At 33.4% G+C, this 22,128-nt stretch overlaps 1 non-coding gene across 1 annotated transcript; it reads right to left on the reverse strand.

The window, feature by feature from the left end:
* Positions 1-20,545: 20,545 nt before the first annotated feature.
* LOC139879090 (small nucleolar RNA R71) lies at positions 20,546-20,652 on the reverse strand. The gene has a single exon (XR_011769941.1). It is a non-coding gene; the product is annotated as a small nucleolar RNA R71 (small nucleolar RNA).
* Between the last annotated feature and the right edge of the window lie 1,476 nt (positions 20,653-22,128).

Genomic DNA, 22,128 nt, shown 5'->3' on the forward strand with positions numbered 1-22,128 from the left:
GAGCAAGAAAAATGACGAATTACGGTGAATTTTGGCGAAATTTGGTGAAGATTTGAGAGTTTTTTCTGGTATGTGTGTGTTTTTGTGGAGAAAGACAGACCAGTCGACTGTCTTTGTATCAGGCCTGGATTTCAGCTCCATGCGATCGCATGGAGTTGAAGTGTAAAACCCATGCGATCGCATGGGGGTCCGGGTACAGTGTTTTCAGCCTTTTTTTTTTTTTTTTATAAAACCTTATACTTTATAAAACTTATAATTATTTAAATTTTAAAAATTTGGTTTCCTTTATGAGCGAGGGCGTTTCGGATCGTTGTCCTAGTCTGTCCCTCGACAAAATTTTAAAATTTTGTCAAATCAAAGCGCGGTTTTTAAAAGTAAAGATTTTTGGGTTTTTTAATGTTTTTGGCATACTTTAATTCAATAAGATTAAAAATAATGATAATAAAAGTTCTCGTCCCTCCCTCGGGTAAAGCAATTTCGGTTCAAAGACCTAGTCTTCAACTTACGACGAATTTTAAAAATCATATTTTTAACTTAATGAGATAAAGTAAATTTTTGTTTTTAAATTCACACAACATAAATATAAAATTCAAAATTAATATTAAAAATTCACACCAAACTTAAAATTTGAAATGCATCAGATTAAAAATTCATATTTTAAAAATTAAAAATTCACACCAAACTTAATTTTAAAAATTCACATTATAAATTCACACCAAACTTATATTAATTTTTCAAATATTTACATTTTTTTTTTAAAATATTGTTTTTACAAAGTTTACAATATTAATTTAAGATTTAAATATTAATTTTGAAAAACATGGTAAAAATAAAATTAAAAATCTTTTTGGCTTTTTATCCCACTTTAATCAATCAAATATTATCAAAAATATGCGCCCCTCTTTTCGGTAAAGTAATTTCGGTTCCAAAACCTAATTTAACTCATGACGAATTTTTTAAATATTTTGGGTTGATTGATTAAAGATATTTATACCTTAAGAATAAACGTTAAATTTCGCAGTGATGTAATAAATTTTTGAATGATATCAATAATTTCGGTCGCCAAACCTAATTTTATTTAATACCAATTTAATACTTTTTAGCGAACAAATTAGCGTTTATTATCAAAAGGTTAAAAATAAAAAATAAAAATAAAAACTGTACAGACATACCTGTGAAATAGATTTCTTAGTTATATGATCTATCCCATTCATAAGATAGTCGGTTTAATTGGTTTTCCATAGCTACATAGGCGTAACCTCGAGCATTCAGTGTCTTTTCTTCTAAACATATGAACGGTCCGTCTCTGCATAAAGTAACAAATTCGGTGTTTGAATAGGTTTGATTATTTGAACATTTACCTCCATGTGACCATTTTCCGCATTTGTGACATCGTTCTAGGTGTCGTGCTCTTCTTTTTGCTGCGGATTTTGATTTTCCTTTACCAAACTGTAACTTATTATCTTCGCATCTGGATTCTTTTCTAACTCCGTCCATTCTATCTCTGATTACTGATACTATTTCACTCGGAAGTGTGTCATTATTACGTTTAGTGATCAAAGCGTGTAGCATTAGACCATGGTTTAGTTCACAGGCAGTCTTCATTTTGTAAAAACCTAAAAAAAATAAAAATTCAGAATGGGGGGAGAAGACTAGTTCTTTAGGGTCTGCTAGGGAAAGACCATTCGGGTTCCATTTTCGAGAACTACACGAAAACAGACAATCTAACTCTAACAGAAATACATATTATCCTTTAAAGACTTGATTCTCCCCACACTTAGTTAGCTGTGGTGTCGAAATTGTGATTAACTTCGTTGTCGACTTCCATCGGACCATGTATGTAATGTTTAACTCTGTGACCATTAACTTTAAATTCAATCCCATTTGAATTTATTAATTCTATCGTTCCGTATGGGAAAACTCTTTTGACCATGAATGGTCCAGACCATCTTGATTTCAATTTTCCAGGAAATAGCTTGAATCTTGAATTGAAAAGAAGAACTCTGTCTCCTTCTTTAAATTCTTTTGAACTTCTGATTCTTTTATCATGCCATTTCTTCGTTCTTTCCTTATAGATTAACGAATTTTCGTATGCTTCATGTCTTAATTCTTCTAATTCGTTTAGTTGACTTAATCGTAGACGTCCAGCTTCATGTAAATCAAGATTACATGTTTTCAAAGCCCAAAATGCTTTGTGTTCAATTTCTACTGGAAGATGACATGCTTTTCCATAAACAAGTCTAAAAGGTGTGGTTCCAATTGGAGTTTTGTAGGCTGTTCTAAAAGCCCAGAGTGCATCCTCCAATTTAATGGACCATTCCTTTGGATTTGATCCTACGGTTTTCTCTAGAATACGTTTTAAAGCTCGGTTGGTATTTTCAACTTGTCCACTTGTTTGTGGATGATATGCGGTGGAGATTTTATGAGTTACTCCATATCTTTTAAGAACTTTCTCAAGTTGATTATTACAGAAATGAGTACCCCGATCACTTATTAAAGCTTTCGGTGTTCCAAACCTTGCAAAAAGACGTTTTAAAAAGTTGACTACAACTCGTGCATCGTTGGTTGGGAGAGCTTGTGCTTCCGCCCATTTTGATACATAATCAATGGCTACGAGTATATATAGATTATTATGAGATTTTGGAAATGGACCCATAAAGTCAATACCCCAAATGTCAAATACTTCACATACTTGGATGACATTTTGTGGCATTTCATCACGTTGACTTATTTTTCCGGCCCTTTGACATGCATCACAGGATTTGCAAAGTAGGTGTACGTCTTTGTAAATTGTAGGCCAATAGAATCCAGCATCATAAACTTTTCTTGCTGTTAGTTGAGGCCCATAATGCCCTCCTGTTGGTCCTGTGTGACAATGGTTTAATATTTTACTAGCTTCATCTCCAAATACACATCGGCGTATTATTCCATCGGGACAACTTTTAAACAAATGTGGATCTTCCCAGAAATAGTGTTTTATATCACTGAAGAATTTCTTTCGTTTTTGGTACGATAATCCTTTTTCAAGGAATCCACAAACTAAGTAGTTTGCATAGTCTGCAAACCATGGAATTTCTTTATAATCTATCTTCAATAGATATTCATCAGGAAAGTTGTCTTGTATGACCGATTCATTTAGAACTTCTAATTCGGGATTTTCAAGACGAGAAAGATGATCAGCGGCGAGATTTTCTGCTCCTCTTTTATCTCGGATTTCAATATCAAACTCTTGTAAGAGTAAGATCCAACGGATTAATCTTGGTTTAGCATCTTGTTTTGAAAATAGGTATCTAAGAGCAGAATGGTCGGTATAGACCACCGTTTTTGCTAGAACGAGATATGATCGAAATTTGTCAAAAGCAAAGACAATAGCAAGGAGTTCTTTTTCAGTAGTTGTATAGTTCGTTTGTGCTCCTTGTAACGTCTTACTAGCATAATATATAGGTTGAAATCGTTTTTCAATCCTTTGTCCTAAAACGGCTCCCATTGCAAAATCACTTGCATCGCACATTAGTTCAAATGGTAGATTCCAATTTGGTGTTATCATGATCGGCGCATTAGTGAGTTTTTCTTTAAGAATATTAAAAGATTTGATACACTCATCTGAAAAGATGAATGGAGCATCCTTTTCTAGGAGTTTATTCATAGGAGTGGCAATTTTAGAAAAATCTTTTATGAAACGTCGGTAAAAACCGGCATGCCCTAGAAAACTCCTAATTCCTCTAACATTGGTGGGATGTGGAAGTTTAGCAATTACATCTACTTTAGCTCTATCCACTTCAATTCCTTCTTTTGAAATTTTATGTCCAAGAACGATGCCTTCTTTAACCATGAAATGGCATTTCTCCCAATTAAGTACTAGATTGGATTGTTCGCATCTAAGAAGCATTCGTTCCAGATTAACTAGACATGATTCAAATGTATCACCGAAGACTGAAAAATCATCCATGAAAACTTCCATGCATTCTTCTATCATGTCGTGAAAAATCGCCATCATACACCTTTGAAAGGTTGCAGGGGCGTTGCAAAGTCCAAATGGCATGCGTTTGTAAGCAAAAGTACCATAAGGGCACGTGAATGTGGTTTTCTCTTGATCTTCGGGTGCTATTGGAATTTGAAAATATCCGGAAAATCCATCTAGAAAACAATAGTAACTATTTCCGGCTAATCTTTCCAACATTTGATCTATGAAAGGTAAGGGAAAGTGATCTTTTCTGGTGGCGTCATTTAATTTTCTATAATCAATACACACACGCCATCCTGTTACAGTCCTAGTAGGAATAAGCTCATTTTTCTCATTTGTAATGACAGTCATGCCACCCTTCTTAGGTACGCATTGAACTGGGCTTACCCATGGACTATCAGAAATTGGATAAATTAAACCTGCATCTAGCAGTTTAATAATCTCTTTCTTAACTACATATTGCATATTAGGATTTAGTCTTCGTTGGCGTTGCACATACGTTTTATGACCTTCTTCCATAAGGATTTTATGTGTGCAATACGAAGGACTTATTCCTTTAATATCATGAATCTTCCATGCAATGGCTGGTTTATGAGCTTTCAACACAGAAATGAGTTGTGATTTCTCATTTTCAGTAAGAGAAGACGATATTATTACAGGTAATTCAGATTCACCATGTAAATAAGCGTATTTCAAATGGTTTGGAAGTGGTTTTAACTCTAATTTCGGAGGTTCTTCTATCGATGATTTATATCGATATCTGTCTTTTTCTTTTAGCATTTGGATTTCTTCTGTTGTTGGTTCATATCCATTAGCTATAAGTGTAGCTAACATTTCAGCTTCATCAATTGGTTCATTACCTTCTCCTAAAGAACATTCTCCTGTTCCTTGTAATTCTGGAAATTCTTCTAATAATTCTGCATGTGCATCTATAGTTTGAATATAATAACATGTATCATCTGCAGATTGTGGTTGTTGCATTGCTCTATCAACTGAAAAGGTAACACTCTCATCCTCTATACTTAGGGTTAGTTTCTTACCGAACACGTCTATCATTGCTTTAGCCGTGTTTAAGAATGGTCTTCCTAATATGAGAGGAACTTGAGAATCTTCTTCCATGTCCAGAACAACAAAATCTACTGGAAATACTAAAGTACCAACTTTAACTAGCATGTTCTCCATTATCCCTCTAGGATATTTTATTGATCTATCGGCTAGTTGTATGCTTATTCTGGTTGGTTTCAATTCTCCAAGGTCTAGTTTAGCGTATAGTGAATACGGCATTAGATTTATACTAGCACCTAAGTCTGCCAATGCTTCTATTGAACTAAGACTACCCAGAAAACATGGAATTGTGAAACTTCCTGGATCAGATAGTTTTTCTGGTATCTTATTCAACAGCACTGCTGAACAATTAGCATTCATAGTAACAGCCGAGAGTTCTTCCATTTTCTTTCTATTTGAGATTAGATCTTTCAAGAATTTAGCATATCTAGGCATTCCTGAAATCACATCAATGAAAGGAAGATTTACATTTATCTGTTTAAACATATCCAAGAATTTGGATTGCTCGGCTTCAAGTTTCTCTTTCTTCATTTTACTCGGGTAAGGAAGTGGTGGTTGGTATGGTTTAACATAAGGTTTATCCTTAACTATGTTATCTTCATTAACCTTTTCAACTACCGGTTCTTTTTCCTTATCTTGATCAGGTTGTGGTTCTTGTGGAGTAGGAATAGCTTCATCAGAAGTTACAGGTATTTCAGGTGGTTTAAGTGTTGTACCACTTCTTGTGGTAATGGCTTTAGCTGTTTCATTCCAGGGGTTAGCATTTGTATCACTAGGTAGACTTCCCGGTTTTCTTTCACCTATTAACCTTGCTAGGTTACTTACTTCTTGTTCCAGATTTTGAATAGAAGCTTGTTGATTTCTAAATGCTTGAGCATTTTGTTCATTGGTTTGTTTCTGATATGTGAAAAACTGCGTTTGAGTTTCAACTAGCTTCGTCATCATATCTTTTAAATTCGGCTTTTTATCATCGGTTTGTTGTGGTGGTTTGTTTTGAAAATTCGGTCTTTGCTGATTGTAATTATTATTAGATACTTGTTGATTGCTAGGACCTTGTTGGTTGTTGTATGGAATATTTCGGTTATAATTCTGGTTTTGATTGTAAATCGGTCTTGGCGGTTGATAATTATTCTGATAATTATTTCCAGGCCTTTGGTTTATGTATGAAATATTCTCTCTTTGTTCCATTGTTAATTCAATACTGAGACAATCTTTTGTCAAATGTGGTCCTCCACACTGCTCACAACTAATTCGTATTGAGTGAATATCCTTAGTCATCTTTTCCATTCGTCTTTCCACAGCATCTATCTTTGCGGAAATGGAATCTAAGTCATGGCTAGAATCGGCTCTAGCTGCTTTAGATGATCTAACGATATCTTTTTCTTGGTGCCACTCATGTGAGTGGGAAGCAGTGTTATCAATAATTTTGTAAGCATCAGTTTCGGTTTTCTTCATAATAGAACCACCAGCTGCTATATCTATGTCTTTCCTTGTAGTGATGTCGCATCCTTGGTAGAATATTTGTACTATTTGACAGGTGTCTAAACCATGTTGCGGACATCCTCTTAACAACTTTCCATATCTTGTCCATGCCTTATATAGAGTTTCATTTGGCTTCTGTGTAAACGTAACAATTTCTGCTTGAAGTCTTACGGCTTTAGATGCAGGAAAGAATTGTTTAAGAAATTTGTCAACTAAAACATCCCATGTATCGATCGCCCCTTCAGGTAACGATTCCAACCAATCTTTGGCTTCTCCCTTTAAAGTCCAGGGAAATAACATGAGATATATCTGTTCATCCTCCACTTCTCGGATTTTAAATAGTGTGCAGATCCTATTAAAGGTACGTAGATGTTCATTTGGATCTTCCTTCGGCGCACCACTAAATTGGCATTGATTAGTCGCCATGTGTAGAATTTGTCCTTTGATTTCATAATCTGGCGCATTAATGTCTGGATGAGTAATTGCGTGACCTTGGCCAGTGCGTTTAGCTCTCATTCGGTCTTCCATACTTAAAGGTTCCAGATTCTCCATAATTGAATTGGTTGAATCGGTATCACTAGATGATTCTGATTTAATAGTTCGTTCCTCAACAATCTCTGTTTGAATGATTGGTGGCTCCGGAGGAAAGTTTAGTGGTTCAGGATCTACGAACCATTCCTGAATATTCTCCGGATTCTCAATTGTGAGGTCGGGTTCAAAAAATGGATTATCGGAAATTTGAACTGAAGTACTTGGTCGACTGGATGACGATTCTAAAGAAAAATCAACGGTGGTTATATTTGCTAAATGTCTTGATCTAGTTACAGGTGGTGAACGTACAAAAGGTGTTGAACGTCTTGCTCGGTGCATTCACTGAATATCCTATTAGTTTTTAAATGGAAAGAAAAATTATAATAAGTTATCCAATTAATAGACTTTTCTGATTTTGCCCACGTTTCGAATAGCCAAAAGATGCAGCAGAGGGGCAGGATTCGTTTGGTCTCAATATAATTGAGGACTGTTTGGCTCCAATAACCCGGTCCACGTACAAATCCAACTATTACTACGAACCAGAAAATTTTGATGTCTATTAATTTAACCACTTAAAATAAATTTTCGTAATTTTAAGAAATTTAGATAAGAAGTAGAATAAAAATCTATGTCCTAAAACTAGAATAGCGAGAAATAAGAAAGAAAAAGAGTTCGTCGGAAAAAGTCGAAAAAGAAAAATGGTTGAAAAATAAAAGGTGACGGAAAAATAAAAGAAACTTATAAAAACTTAAAAATACTTGACTAACCTAACCTTATTACTATAACTAACTTAAAATTATAATCGCAAATTGAGATTACCAATTGGAATGATAATTGATACATAGTAAAAGGTGTCTAAAAATATTAAAGCTTACAGGAAAAACTATATCCCAAATGGAAATAACTTAAAAAGAAACTAAAACTTAAAAATGCGTCGCAAAATTCTAGAGTACCTAAATCTTAGTCTAAAGAAAAAGCACTTAAGGAATTCTACGGCAAAGCCTAAAAATCTAGAAGTACAAATAACTATGGCAAAAACTATGAATTAAAACTAAATATGAGCTAAAAATACAAAAGTTACGCTAAAAGAGTACAAAATATAAAAATATACTAAAAATTGTAAAATGTATAATTTTTATAAAAATATTATTTTTATATTATTTATTTTATAAAAATATTAATTTTAAAATTTAATTAAACTAAATAAACTAAATATATAAATTAAATAATAAAACTAAACTTAATTAATATTAAATATAAAACTAAATAGGGTTTTATAATTATAATAATAAATAATACCCGTAATTAATGCTGAATCAGGGCTACAGTTGGCGTGTCAGCAGGGCTCATGCGATCGCATGAGTCCTCAGTTTCCCAGCCATGCGATCGCATGGGCTAGGGTTTCGGGCCAAAAGCTGGGCTGCTACAGTACAGGCCGATTAAAATTTTTTTTTTTTTTTTTCTGTTTTTGCTGTAAAATATAAAATATATTTATTAATTAAATAAAACTTATATTTTTACAAAATAAAAAAAATAGAAATAAAGAAACTTTATAAAACTTAAATATTTACCAAACTCTAAGAAAAAATATTTATATTTTTGTTTTTCTTTTTTTTCTGTTTTTGAATATTTAAAACGTATTTTTACAAAAGCGTACTAAAAGTAAAAATCTTTTTTTTATAGCGTTGCGCTTCCGGCTTTTAAGACTTTCCCCGGCAGCGGCGTCAAAAATACTTGATGTTTCGCTAGGTGTATATGAAAATAGCTTATTAATTTTAGCAGAAAATACTATTAAATACGATACAATTTTACACAAGATATTTATTTATTTATAGAATGGATATACTTAAACCTTGCTACAACACTTATAGGCAGTGTACCTAATCGTACAGTAGTGTAGTTTTTAGTAAGTCCGGTTCATTCCACAGGGAATCTTTTTTTAAACAAAGCTCAACGCTATATTAGTTTACTTTTATAAAAATACAAACATATATATAAGTAATATTATTATTATAAAGGGGGGGTTTTTACCGTTTAATGACCGGTTTGTCGATTTTAAAACTTTAGTCGCAGTTAAAACCAAATGTAAAATATTAAAAATAAATACAAGACTTAAATTAAAGCGTAAAGTAAATAACGATAATGAAATTTCGAATAATAAAAGTGCGATAAAATAAACTTGCGATAATTAAAAAGTACGATAATTAAAAGTGCAATTAAATAAAATAACAATAAAAATACGATAATTAGAAGTGCAATTAAATATAAAATAAAGGAAATTAAATATGAAATAAAAGAATTATGCTTATTTAAACTTCCGTAATCATGATGTTTGACGTGTTGATTTTAGTTTTATGCCCATGGGTTAATTGTCCTTTGTCCTGGATTATTTAATATGTCCGTCTGGTTTTTGTCCATAACAGTCCATCAGTCATAAATATAAAGTGCGAGTGTCCTCGTCAAATTATCCTTATACCCGAAGTTAAATATTCCAACTAATTGGGGACTTAAACTGTAACAAGATTTTAATACTTTGTTTAATAATTACACCAGGATGTCGACTGAGTGTAATCCAAGGTTTTAATATTTTGTTATCAATTATACCAAGTGTCCTTGTACATAATTTCACCCCTGTTTTAATTATTCTAGTGGCTATTAATCCATTTCCGTGTCCGGTTAAATGAACGATTATTCGTACATATAAATACCCCGCCCATCGTGTCCGATTGAGTGTATATGGTAAATTATAGGGACGCCCAATTGTAAATCTTTATATTAACATTAACAAACTATCATTTAGTTAAACAAATATAAAGCCCATTAATAGCCCATAGTCTAATTTTCACAAGTGTTGTTCTTTTGTCCAAACCCCAATTATGGTACAAAGCCCAATTACCCAATTTTAGTAATTAGCCCAACATCATAATTACTTCGGATTAAATAAGCATAATAATAACTTAGCTACGAGACATTAATGTAAAAAGGTTGAACATAACTTACAATGATTAAAAATAGCGTAGCGTTACACGGACAGAATTTCGACTTACACCCTTACAACATTCGCTAACATACCCTTATTATTAGAATTATAATTAAAATTAAAATTAAAATATAAATTATAAATATATATATATGTTTTACGTATGAGAAAAGAGAAAGATAGATGGATTGATGTTTTTGGTTCACCAAAGCTCGATTTTTATAGGCATGTGGGCTGGAACTGGGGCTCATGCGATCGCATGGATTTATGCCTTCCAGGCCATGCGATCGCATGGCCAGCTGGGGAGGCTCATTTTTGGTTGTTTTCTTCTGCCGATGGTTTTATAAATATAATATATTAAATAATTATAAGAATTATTTAAATATTATATTATATTTATGTGCATAGTTGACTTGTAATTTTTAGTCCGTTGCGTCAAGCGTTGAGAGTTGACTCTGGTCCCTGTTCCGGATTTTCGAACGTCCTTGCGTATAATTTAATATCTTGTACTTTGCGTTTTGAATCTTGTACTCTTGTAATTTCGAGACGTTTCTTATCAATAATTGGAACCTCTTTGATTGTATTTTGTACTTTTGAGCTTTTTGGTCGTTTGCGTCTTCAATTCGTCGAATCTGTCTTTTGTCTTCACCTTTTATTATTTAAACGAATATCACTTGTAAATAGAACAATTGCAACTAAAAGCTTGTCTTTCTTGAGGAATAATGCTATGAAATATATGTTCGTTTTTAGCATTATCACACTTAAACTTATTTTATGCACTATTAGAATTTATAAAGACAACCTACTGACCTAGTAACCTTTGATTTAGGTTGACGACCTTTCGGACCGACTTACTACTTGCGTACTTTCATTACCGACTTTACCGCTTTTATCACTGTGAGTTATAACATCCCTTTTTACTTTAACTATTTTGGGACTGAGAATACATGCGCTTTTTGCATTTTACATGTTAGGCACGAGTACTTAAACTTTATATGTGTGTGGGTTATACAACGGCATAAACATTCCCCTTAGCACGGTAACGTTTAGTCATTGGTTTTTGAACCGGTGAACGCGAATCTTAGATATGGATCCATAGGGTTTGACATCCCCACTCGGGCTAGTCGCACTAGCATTTAACGGGTGTTTAATACTTCGTGAACATACGCACTTGCCAAGTGTACTTTCAGGGGGTTATAAACGTTAAGTCTAGTTACAGGGTGCCCACGGTTATACATATACTTTTCATACTGTTTTGTTACACTGAAATCTCGTGGCCTACCTTACATTACTGTTACAACTTAAACTATAGCTCACCAACATTCGTGTTGACTTTTAAGCGTGTATTTCTCAGGTGCCTAGAGGTTTCTTGCTTCCGCTGTTAGATTTGCTGTCATGCTGTTATTGAATTGCTGTTAAGGACCTACTGTATTAGTTATCCGCTGCATTACTAGAGATGTCTCATTCATGGAACTTTTCTGTTGCATTCGTAGTTTATGTTAATTTCAAACAATGGCTTTGTAACGACCTTAGGGTCAAATAATTATGTTTATGCTCCTATTCGTAGGATGCGCGCTATCTTTTGTAAAACGTTATCTTTATATGAATGCAAATCGGTTTTCAAACAGCATATAGTGTTTGACCATGTAATGATCCTGTTGATTGATGATCCGTACACGATGATTTTGTACGGGGCGTCACATTGTCGTTGTTTTTAAAAATATATAGAGACATGTATTTTCGCATACATATGTAACATAATTAATTTCGTAAAAAGAATTCAAATTTAAATATTAATAATATAATAATTATAAATTATAATTATTATATTAAAAATAAATAATAATAATATAGTTCGCTCAAAGTTGAGTATTTATATTTATATATTTAATAATAATAATAATAATAATAATAATAATAATAATAATAATAATAATAATAATAATAATAATAATAATAATAATAATAATAATAATAATTAGTAATAATAAATGCCTTTTAAATTGTTTTTGAAAATTAAAATTACAATTTAGGAGAGATTAATATTTTTTATAAGAGATTTCATATTAATTTTTTAATTAAATTAATATATAAATATGACATCGTCATTATGAAAAGTAAAGGGTAATTACTGTTAGGAAGTTATCCCACATCGGTCATGGACAAAAACAAATGTATGCATATAAGTCAAAGGGGAAGTCCCTCTATCACCAATTGGTTTACTTATATGTTGTACATATTGTTGGACTATACGATTTATTAATTCTGTCATGGTATCAGAGCTTAGGTAAGCGGTTTTACAAAGCGAGTCCGAGTCAGGCCCCCATATGTGTGCCGCCGTCGCTACAAAGAGATTGAGTCAGACTTTCTTCTTCTTCTCTTGCCGCCATCTCTACAACCGTTCCACGCCTCGATGTGAGGGGACGTGTTAGGAAGTTATCCCACATCGGTCATGGACAAAAATAAATGTATGCATATAAGTCAAAGGGGAAGTCCCTCTATCACCAATTGGTTTTAGAAAAGGATGGACTCTTGGACTTATATGTTGTACATATTGTTGGACTATACGATTTATTAATTCTGTCAATTACCTTAATGATGACATCATCATTTTTGAGCTTTATATGACTATATAGATTAGGTAGTAATTTTGTTCAAACATGCTTTTATGCCCGAATCACGTACAGGGAATCACGGTTCATAGCCAGATAACTTATCACGTTGGTTTAGTTGTTAGCCATTTATTTTTGTCGTCGAAAATAGATTTGGAAACTGCAGGTAACTTGAATTTTCATGGGTATATGATTGGTCCACAGATTGGGAATATCTTGAAAACCGCTTTCTTACTTCGTTGGCTCTGATTTTTTTTCTTGTCATACTATGTTTACAAGGATTCTTCTGCAGCATTCCCCTCATTCGACGATGATGATGTTTGTTGGTTTCTGGTTCTCTTTTCCGATGAACGTCTATAAGCAGCGAATAGGGTGGATTCGCACCATATTTTGCAGGGCTTCGTGTGTTGAATGGTTTGTTCGGGACGTGGTCCTCATTTCCTCTCACAGGATTCTGGTTCTTTTTCTGGCTATTGTGAGTCATCTGCTTGGATGTCCAGTTCTCTGCTCCAATGTAGTTGATTTCCCTCATGCTAACATTTTGTTTAGTGGGTATGGATCATATACTTTTCTGTGCGCGAGTTCGGTTTTCATTGGACGTTGCTTTGGGTTTGGATCTCTTTAGAGATTGGTATGGTTGTTTCTTCCATGGGTCCCTGGTTGTATTCATGGCTGTTTTACAGGACCCACTCCCTTTTATCTCCTTGTCCCGTGCTGAATCGTTTTTGAACTCCTTCTGACGTGTTCTGCCTTGTGTTGCTGCTTCTCCTCCTAAGTGCTACATCTTTATAGGCTATGTTATTGTGGTGTTCGGTTCTACTATCTAGTGGGTCTCATGGGTATCAAGTATGCTATTTAGGCATTTAGCACTTTTAATCCCCGATGATCTTATTCATTCAATAACCGGGTTGCTCGTGATTTTGGTGTCTGATAGCTTTACTTGAGCCTGTGATCGCATCTATTAGGATTAATAGATGTAGTTTGATTGACTCTCTGTTCAGGTTAAGGTGCCGTTTTCATTGACTGTTGTTGTTTAGATGTAAATTGTTTTCGGGGTTGAGGTTTCAACGCTTGTTTAAGTAGGGTCATGCAAGGGAGTCTATTGTTTAGCCGTGGGGTCACGGGACATCACTATTCTAAAATTTTTAATGTAGAAAATACTTTTTAAATTATATAGAACACTACAAAAATTAATTACAGGTTCCCATATATTTTTCGAATTTATAGTTTTTTTTCTTTGAATTGTAAAACACACAACTAAATTTAACTAGTCGGACCATATATATTTTTCAAATTTGTAGTTTTTTAAGGTAAACAACTATTAAAATAACATTAAAATATACGGAGTAATTAATACTAGAAAAAAATTCGGGACCCCATTGTGTTCAATTATAATTTCACGTGTTACTTTTCGATATGTTTGTTTTGTGCAATGTAACGGTTTTTGTTTGGATATAGTTTCATTTGATATTTCAAATAGATCGTAAGACCTATCAATTAAACGTTGGCTTGTCTGAATCATTAGTATGATTTAATTAGATCTTTCAGAACTATTTTATTCTTAGTTTCTGTTTTTTGCAAAAATAATAATATAAAAAAGCAAGATAAAATCATCCCCTTACGAGTTGAGAAAAAGAAAAGGTAAAAGTGATTGCAAAAACTATAGTATTTACGTTATGCTGGAAAGTTTGTAAACAAGTATACATAACGTGAGTGTCACAACTAACTCAGACTGCACATCATGTGCTTCTGTACTGATAAACTACCAACATTAGGTTTCTTTATTCAGTCATAATAAATTAAATAATATCACATGTTAAACCGTCTCTAATTTGGTTTATGGAGTCTTATGATATACGGAGTATCTCAACTACTAAAATCAACTTTAGAATAACCACCCTTCATATTACTCGATATAACCAAAATGCTAACGAATCAAAGAAAGTGTCAAAATGCAAACAAACTCATATTCACTTGAAGATATAGCACTAAGACCATCTTTGGTGGAGAAGGAAAATTTAAGGGTTGTGGAAAAGTTACGGATGACTTGACATTGTTGTGAAACATTTGATGTAGTTGTAAAGATTGTGAATAATTTCAATTGTAGTTTCCCGTTCACCTATTTAGGCCTTCCAATTGGTGCAAGAATGAAGTCTTTACATAATTGGCACTCGGTTATTGATCAAATTAAAGAAAGGTTGTCGAGTTGGAGAATGCGTAAATTGTCATTTGGTGGAAGAGTTGTCCTTATTAAGTCGATCCTCAATAGTCTACCATTGTATTATTTCTCTCTCTTTCGTGCCCTGCCATGTGTGATAAAATTAATTGAGAGTGTGAGGCGAGTGTATTTTTGGGGCGGGTCGGGTTCGGATTCCAAAATTTCGTGGGTAAAATGGGCTAACGTTATTGCTTCTTATGATAACAGAGGCCTAAATATCGGCTCTTTAAAAAACAAAAATTTGGCTCTTTTAGGGAAATGGTGGTGGAAGTTTAATACCGAAACCAACTCCCTATGGACCAAAATTATTCGTAGCATTTATGGTACGCTCGGGGGGATGGACTTAAGGATCGAAGCAATTCGCTCCTTAAGGCCATCTACTTGGCGTGATATTCTCTTAATAGGTCATGAACTTCACGAGCTTGGGATCCCTTTTCTCAACTCCTTTGCTCAAAAAGTCAGTATGCAGAGTTCAGCAACATTTTGGGACGAAGATTGGGGCGGTGGATCGAAGGCAAAGCACATGTTCTCGCGGTTATTCAGGCTAGAATCCAAGAAAGATGCAGCTATTCAGGATCGTTTGGAAATACAAGACAGCAACATTTTTTTCAAGTGGGAATGGTCGAGAAATCCTTCCGGAAGAACAGTCGACGAACTTGTTAATTTATGTGGTCTTATTTCAGGTTACTCTTTCACTTCGCATGCTTCTGATGAACTGAAATGGTCGCTTGATCAGACCGGCACTTTCTCTGTTAAAAAGTTGGTTGTGATACTAGAAGAACACACATTCTCGGGTAATTCTAATACTATGATAACTATGCGTAATAACCTCGTCCCAAAAAAGCTTGAGGTCTTTGTTTGGAGAGCGGTCAAAAAATGCCTTCCAACAAGGACCGAGCTCGACAAACGAGGAATAGATCTTCATAGTGTTAGGTGCCCGGTATCTGACGATGGACTCGAATCCGTGGATCATACGTTACTTTTTTGCAAATTTGCGTTTGACTTATGGGAACGAGTATACTCATGGTGGGGCTTCACAACCATGCCTAACTTAAGCTTAAATGAAATCTTACGTGGTAATGGTCCGGCTCCAATGTCTAACTTAGGAAAAAGGTTTGGCAAGCGGTCGAGTGGATATGCGCATATTACATTTGGAAGAATAGAAATAACAAAGTTTTTCGTGATATTACTTGGAACATTCCGATGATCTTAAACGAGATTCAAATTAGAACTTTCGAATGGATTTCTCACCGTTTGAAAAAGAGAAAGCTTGTTTGGTTGTCTTGGATTAATGATCCTAGTGAGTATTTGAGGCTAATGTAATTATGTAGTTTAGTTGTGTGTCGTTTGATCACTTTGCAAACATTATTGTTTAGATGGTAGGTTGGGGAAGTCTCCCCATTTGTTGTACATTTGAGTTCATGGTAATATAAGTTTCCTTGCCTTTCCAAAAAAAAAAAAAAAAATTAATAATAATAAAAAAAAATACTTTAATCAAAGTGTGTTTGCAAACACACTTTTAGGGGCTATGAGAGTAAACTTTTTTCCGACAGTTCATATATTCACCATTTAAATTACTTCTTCTATCATAAACTGTGCATTAATAGATTGTGCTGTACAATTAAATAATGCATATATTTGGTGAAAGAAGTAATGCGAATGATGGATATATCATTAACCAATTTTTTCCCTCGACTTTTATTCTTTGTTTAATTTGATGGACAGATTTATGAATAAATTCTAAAAAAAAGGAAATTTATTTTAGTTAAAATCAAATGATTATCGATGCTATTCTCATTACATTGTCAGACTATATATAATACAAGAACTGCAACAACATTCCATAATTTAAGGATATAATTATGCTAGCTACTAATGACAAAATCTATTCTAAAAATAGAGACATTCTAAAATATACACACAAATATATACGAACTAATATGCCCCCGCAGTTGGAACGGGAGGTTGACGGGCGTTCAAGCTGGATTTGAAATCTATAAATAAGCGAGTAGGCAGCTGATAGTGCTCCAAATGAACATATATTTAGGCGCAATATCCTTCCAATATGTAAAGTTTTCAGTTGCAATTGTTCTATTTTCAAGTAATATTCATTTAAATAAATAAGTGCGAAGAGAAAAGGCGAAAACGAAGATTTGAAGACGCAAATGATCAAAAAGCTCAAATGTACAAGATACAATCCAAGTGGTTCAATTTATTGATGAGAAACGTCTAACAATGACAAAAGTACAAGTTGTGAAACGCAAAGTACAAGATATTAAATTGTACAAAAAGACGTTCGAAAATCCGAACCGGGACTTGAGCCAACTATCAACGCCCGACGCAATGGACCAAAAATTATGAGTCAACTATGCACAAGAATAAAATATAATATATAAATAATTATATAAATTATTTATATATTATATAAATTTAATAAATATGTCGACAAATAAAAATCCAAAAATGGTGAGCTGGATCTGCGAAACTCCGCGATCTCGGAGCTGGAAGGCACAAAAGCTTCGCGATCTCGGAGCAGTCAGAAATCAAAATGCCTATAAAAGGCACGAGCCCTCTGCCGAATCCATTGCACCATATCTATCTCTCAATCTCACTGTCTCTATATATATTTATATTTATATTATAATTTTAATTTAATTTAAGTTAATAATAAGTTATGGTTTAATTGGGTTATTGTAAGAAATGTTTTACGGGTTTTAAGTCGGAACTCTGTCCGTGTAACGCTACGCGATAAATAATCACTGTAAGCTATGTTTAAATTATTTAAATTAATGTCTCGTAACTAAAGTTATTATTATGCTTATTTGAGCCGAAGTAATCGTGATGTTAGACTAAAAATTAAGATTGGGTTATTAAATTTTGTACCATAATTAGGGTATGGACAAAAGACCGACACTTGTGGACATTGGACCATGAACCATTAATAGATGGGGGGTATTGTCTAATTGAATGACAATTCTTTGGAGCCTGTCGAACCTATCTTCAAATTAGTTAATCTAATAATTATTAAATGATTATGCATGTCCTATTTAGTGACGTTTATACGACATCTTTAACAATCATTTAATTAATCAATTGGGTTGGGTAATTGATTATTCATTCTGATCAAGTGGGTAAATTAATAATCATGGACTAATTAAAATAAGGGTGGATTACATACAAGGGTAATTGGTGTAATTGTTAACAAAGTATTAAGACCTTGGATTGCACACAGTCGATAACCTGGTGTATTCATTAAACAAAGTATTAAGACCTTGTTACAGTTCGAATCCCCAATTAGTTGGAATATTTGACTTCGGATATAAGGTTAAATTTGCCGAGCATTTTATAATTATGACCGATGGACTATTATGGCTAAAAATCATATAGGTATCAAATAACTCCAGGACAAAGGACAATTAACCCATGGCAATTAATTAAAATCAAAACGTCAAACATCATGATTACGGAAGTTTAAATAAGCATAATTGTTTTATTGTATTTCTCATCGTACTTTCATTTACTCGCAATTTTATTTATTGTCATTTAAATATTGTTATTTATTTTACGCATTTTAATTATCGTCATTTATCTTTACGCTTTATTTAAAATCGACAAACCGGTCATTAAACGGTAAAATCTCCCTTATATATATATATATATATATATATATATATATATATATATATATATATATATATATATATATATATATATATTTATACAAATATAGTTCTATAAAAATATAGTGTTAAACTTTACCAGCTCCTTGTGGAACGAACCGGACTTACTAAAAACTACACTACTGTACGATTAGGTACACTGCCTATAAGTGTTGTAGCAAGGTTTAGGTATATCCACTCTATAAATAAATAAAACTTGTGTAAAATTTTGTCGCATTTCGTATTAAAAATATAATACTATTTCGTACCCCTTCACTTTAACATCAAGTTTTTGGCGCCGCTGCCGGGGACTCGGCGAAACACTATATTTTTAATATATATTTGTATCAAAATTTTTATATAATTTTTAGAAAAACAATATAAAATATAAAAAAAAAACGAGCCTGTTTTGAGCCTGCACAATTCTGAACCTACATTTCTCCGCGATCTCGTAGATTTTACCTCTCGTGCTACACGATCGCGTAGATGTTTCTGACAGGTCAAACTCTAGCATTAATTGCGAAATTAGGGTTAATTATTTTAATAATTATTATTATTTAGGTTTAATTTAGTTTATTTATTTTAATAATTTTATAAGTTTTAATTAAATTATTTATTTTTAATTATATAAATTAATATTTTTATATAATAATAAAATAAAAATAATATTTTTATAAAAATTGTAAATTTTATCATTTTTAGTTTCTTTTTATAAATTGAATATTTTTGTCGTTTAATTCGTAATTTTTATATTTGTCGTTTATAATTAGTTTTAAGTTTAGTTTTGCCGTAGTTATTTTTATATTTCTAGATTTTTAGGCTTTTCCGTAAAATCCCTTAAGTGCTTTTTCTTTAGATTAAGATTTAGGCGCTTTAGAATTTTGCGATGCAGTTTATAAATTTTAGTACCTTTTTAAGTTATTGCCGTTTTGGATATAGAATTCCTTTTAAGTTTTAATACCTTTAGACGTAACTTTTTAGATTTAATTTTTAGACTTTTAAGTTTCGACGCTTTACTTTCTTATTTTTGTTTTTCGACTTTTTATTTTTCGACGTTTTTCGACGCAATCTTTTTCTTTCTCATTTCTACGCTCTAGTTTTTGGGACATAGAATTTTCTATTTCTTCTCTAAAATTTCAAACGAAAAATTGTTTTAAGCGGTTAAATTGATAGACATCCAAAATTTTCTGGTTCGTAGTAATAGTTGGATTTGTTAGTGGCGAGTTGTGGACTTCTGATTTAAAGGGTCCTGGCTACCTGCTGCATCTATTGGCTATTCGAAACGTGGGCAAAATCAGAAAAGTCTATTAATTTGATAACTTATATAATTTTTATATTTATAACTAATAGGATATTCAGTGAATGCACTGAGCAAAATGTTCACCACCTTTCATACGTTCACCACCTGTAACTCGATCAAGACATCTATCCAATATTGCCGCTGTTGATTTTTCTTTAGAATCATCATCCAGTCGAACAAATACTCCAATTCAAATTTCCGACAATCCATCTTTTGAACCCGACTTCACAACTGAGAATCCGGAGGATATTCAAGGACAATTCCAAGATCCTGAACCACTAATCATTCATCTTGAACCACAAATAGTTAAATCAGAATCTTCTAGTGATTCGGATTCAACAAATTCAATTATGAAAGTAACGGAACCTCAAAGTATGGAAGACCGAATGAGAGCCACACGCACGGGCCAAGGTCACGCCATTATTCAGCCAGATGTTAGAGCTTCAGATTTTGAAATCAAAGGACAAATCATACACATGATTACTAATCAATGCCAATTTGGTGGTACAACAAAAGAAGATCCAAACGAACATCTTCGAACTTTTAATAGGATTTGTAATCTATTTAAAATCCGAGAAGTTGAGGATGAAACTATTTATCTTATGTTGTTCCCCTGGACTTTAAAAGGAGAAGCCAAAGATTGGTTAGAATCGTTACCCGAAGGAACGATTGACTCATGGGATGTTTTAGTTGAGAAATTTCTTCAAAGATTCTTTCCGGCATCTAAATCCGTGAGACTTCAAGGAGAAATTGCCACGTTCGTGCAAAAGCCAAATGAAACGTTATATGAGGCATGGACAAGATTCGGAAGGATGTTGAGAGGATGTCCTCAACACGGATTAGATACTTTTCAAATAGTGCAAATCTTCTATAAAGGCGTCGATATCGCCACACGAAAAGACATCGACACAGTAGCTGGTGGTTCCATTATGAAGAAAACCGAAACTGAAGCTCACAAGATCATTGATAACACAGCCTCCCACTCTCATGAGTGGCACCAGGAAAAAGATATATATCGTTCATCTAAAGCGGCTAGAGCCGATTCTAGCCATGACTTTGATTCCGTTTTCGCAAAAATAGATGCTTTCAAGAAACGAATGGAAAAGATGAATAAAGATATTCACGTAATACGAATTAATTGTGAGCAATGTGGTGAACCACACTTAACGAACGATTGTCACATTGAGCAAACGATGGAACAACGTGAGAATGTTTCCTACATGAACCAAAGGCCGGGAAATAATTATCAAAAAAATTATCAACCGCCAAGGCTAAACTTCAATCGAAATCAAAATATTCTTTACAATCCAAATGGACCCGACAATAACTCGTATAACCAACAAGGTCCGAATAACCAACCAACTCAAAACAACACTTTCAATCAACAAAGACCTGGCTTGTATAAACCACCACAACAAACCGAAGAGAAAAAGTCAAATCTGGAAGAAGTGGTATTTAAGCTAGTTGAATCTCAAACACAATTTATTGAAACTCAAACCCAAACGAATGAGAGGTTTGATCAGTCATTTAGAACTCAACAAGCTTCCATTTTCAATCTAAAAAAACAAGTAGGTACTCTTGTTAGATTGATGAGTGAAAGGGAACAAGGAAAGCTACCGAGTAATACTGAAGTAAATCCTCGGAATGAAAATGTTAACATGGTTTCAACAAATTCTGAAAAACCAACACTAGAAGATGGGAAGGTTTTATATGTAAGTAACAATGAAGAAGTTACACCACCACCACCACCTGAGTATGTAAAGCCAGTGGTGGCACCATACAGACCACCCATCCCGTTTCCTAGAAAAGGAGTTGAGTATGAGGAAGTAATAGGTAATAAAGTTTGTGATACCTTTGAAAAGAAGAAGAATAAGAAGAATAAGAAAGTGCAAGAAACAAAAACAGTAGAAGTAAACCTGGTGAATACAGTTCCACCAAAACCTCCACCTAGGGTAGGTGATCCGGGTGAATTTATTGTTCCTTGTCTACTTAGTGATTGTGTCATGTATGATGCACTAGCAAATTTAGGTGCGAGTGTAAGTGTTATGCCTCTTTCATTATATAAGAGATTAGGAGTAGGTGAGTTAAGTCCAACGGATATGAGTGTTCGACACCTTGATCAAACCATTAAACACCCAGTTGGAATTGCTGACAACCTACCCGTTCAAGTAGGTAATTTAACCTTTCTAGTCGAATTTATTGTCATTGACATAGAAGAGGACTCAAACATTCCTCTAATTTTGGGTCGACCATTCTTAGCGTCCACCGGGGCGTTATTTGATGTAAGAAAGGGTAGAATGACACTTAGTAATGATGA

The sequence above is a fragment of the Rutidosis leptorrhynchoides genome, chromosome 11 (assembly GCF_046630445.1).
Source record: "Rutidosis leptorrhynchoides isolate AG116_Rl617_1_P2 chromosome 11, CSIRO_AGI_Rlap_v1, whole genome shotgun sequence".
Lineage (NCBI taxonomy): Eukaryota > Viridiplantae > Streptophyta > Magnoliopsida > Asterales > Asteraceae > Rutidosis > Rutidosis leptorrhynchoides.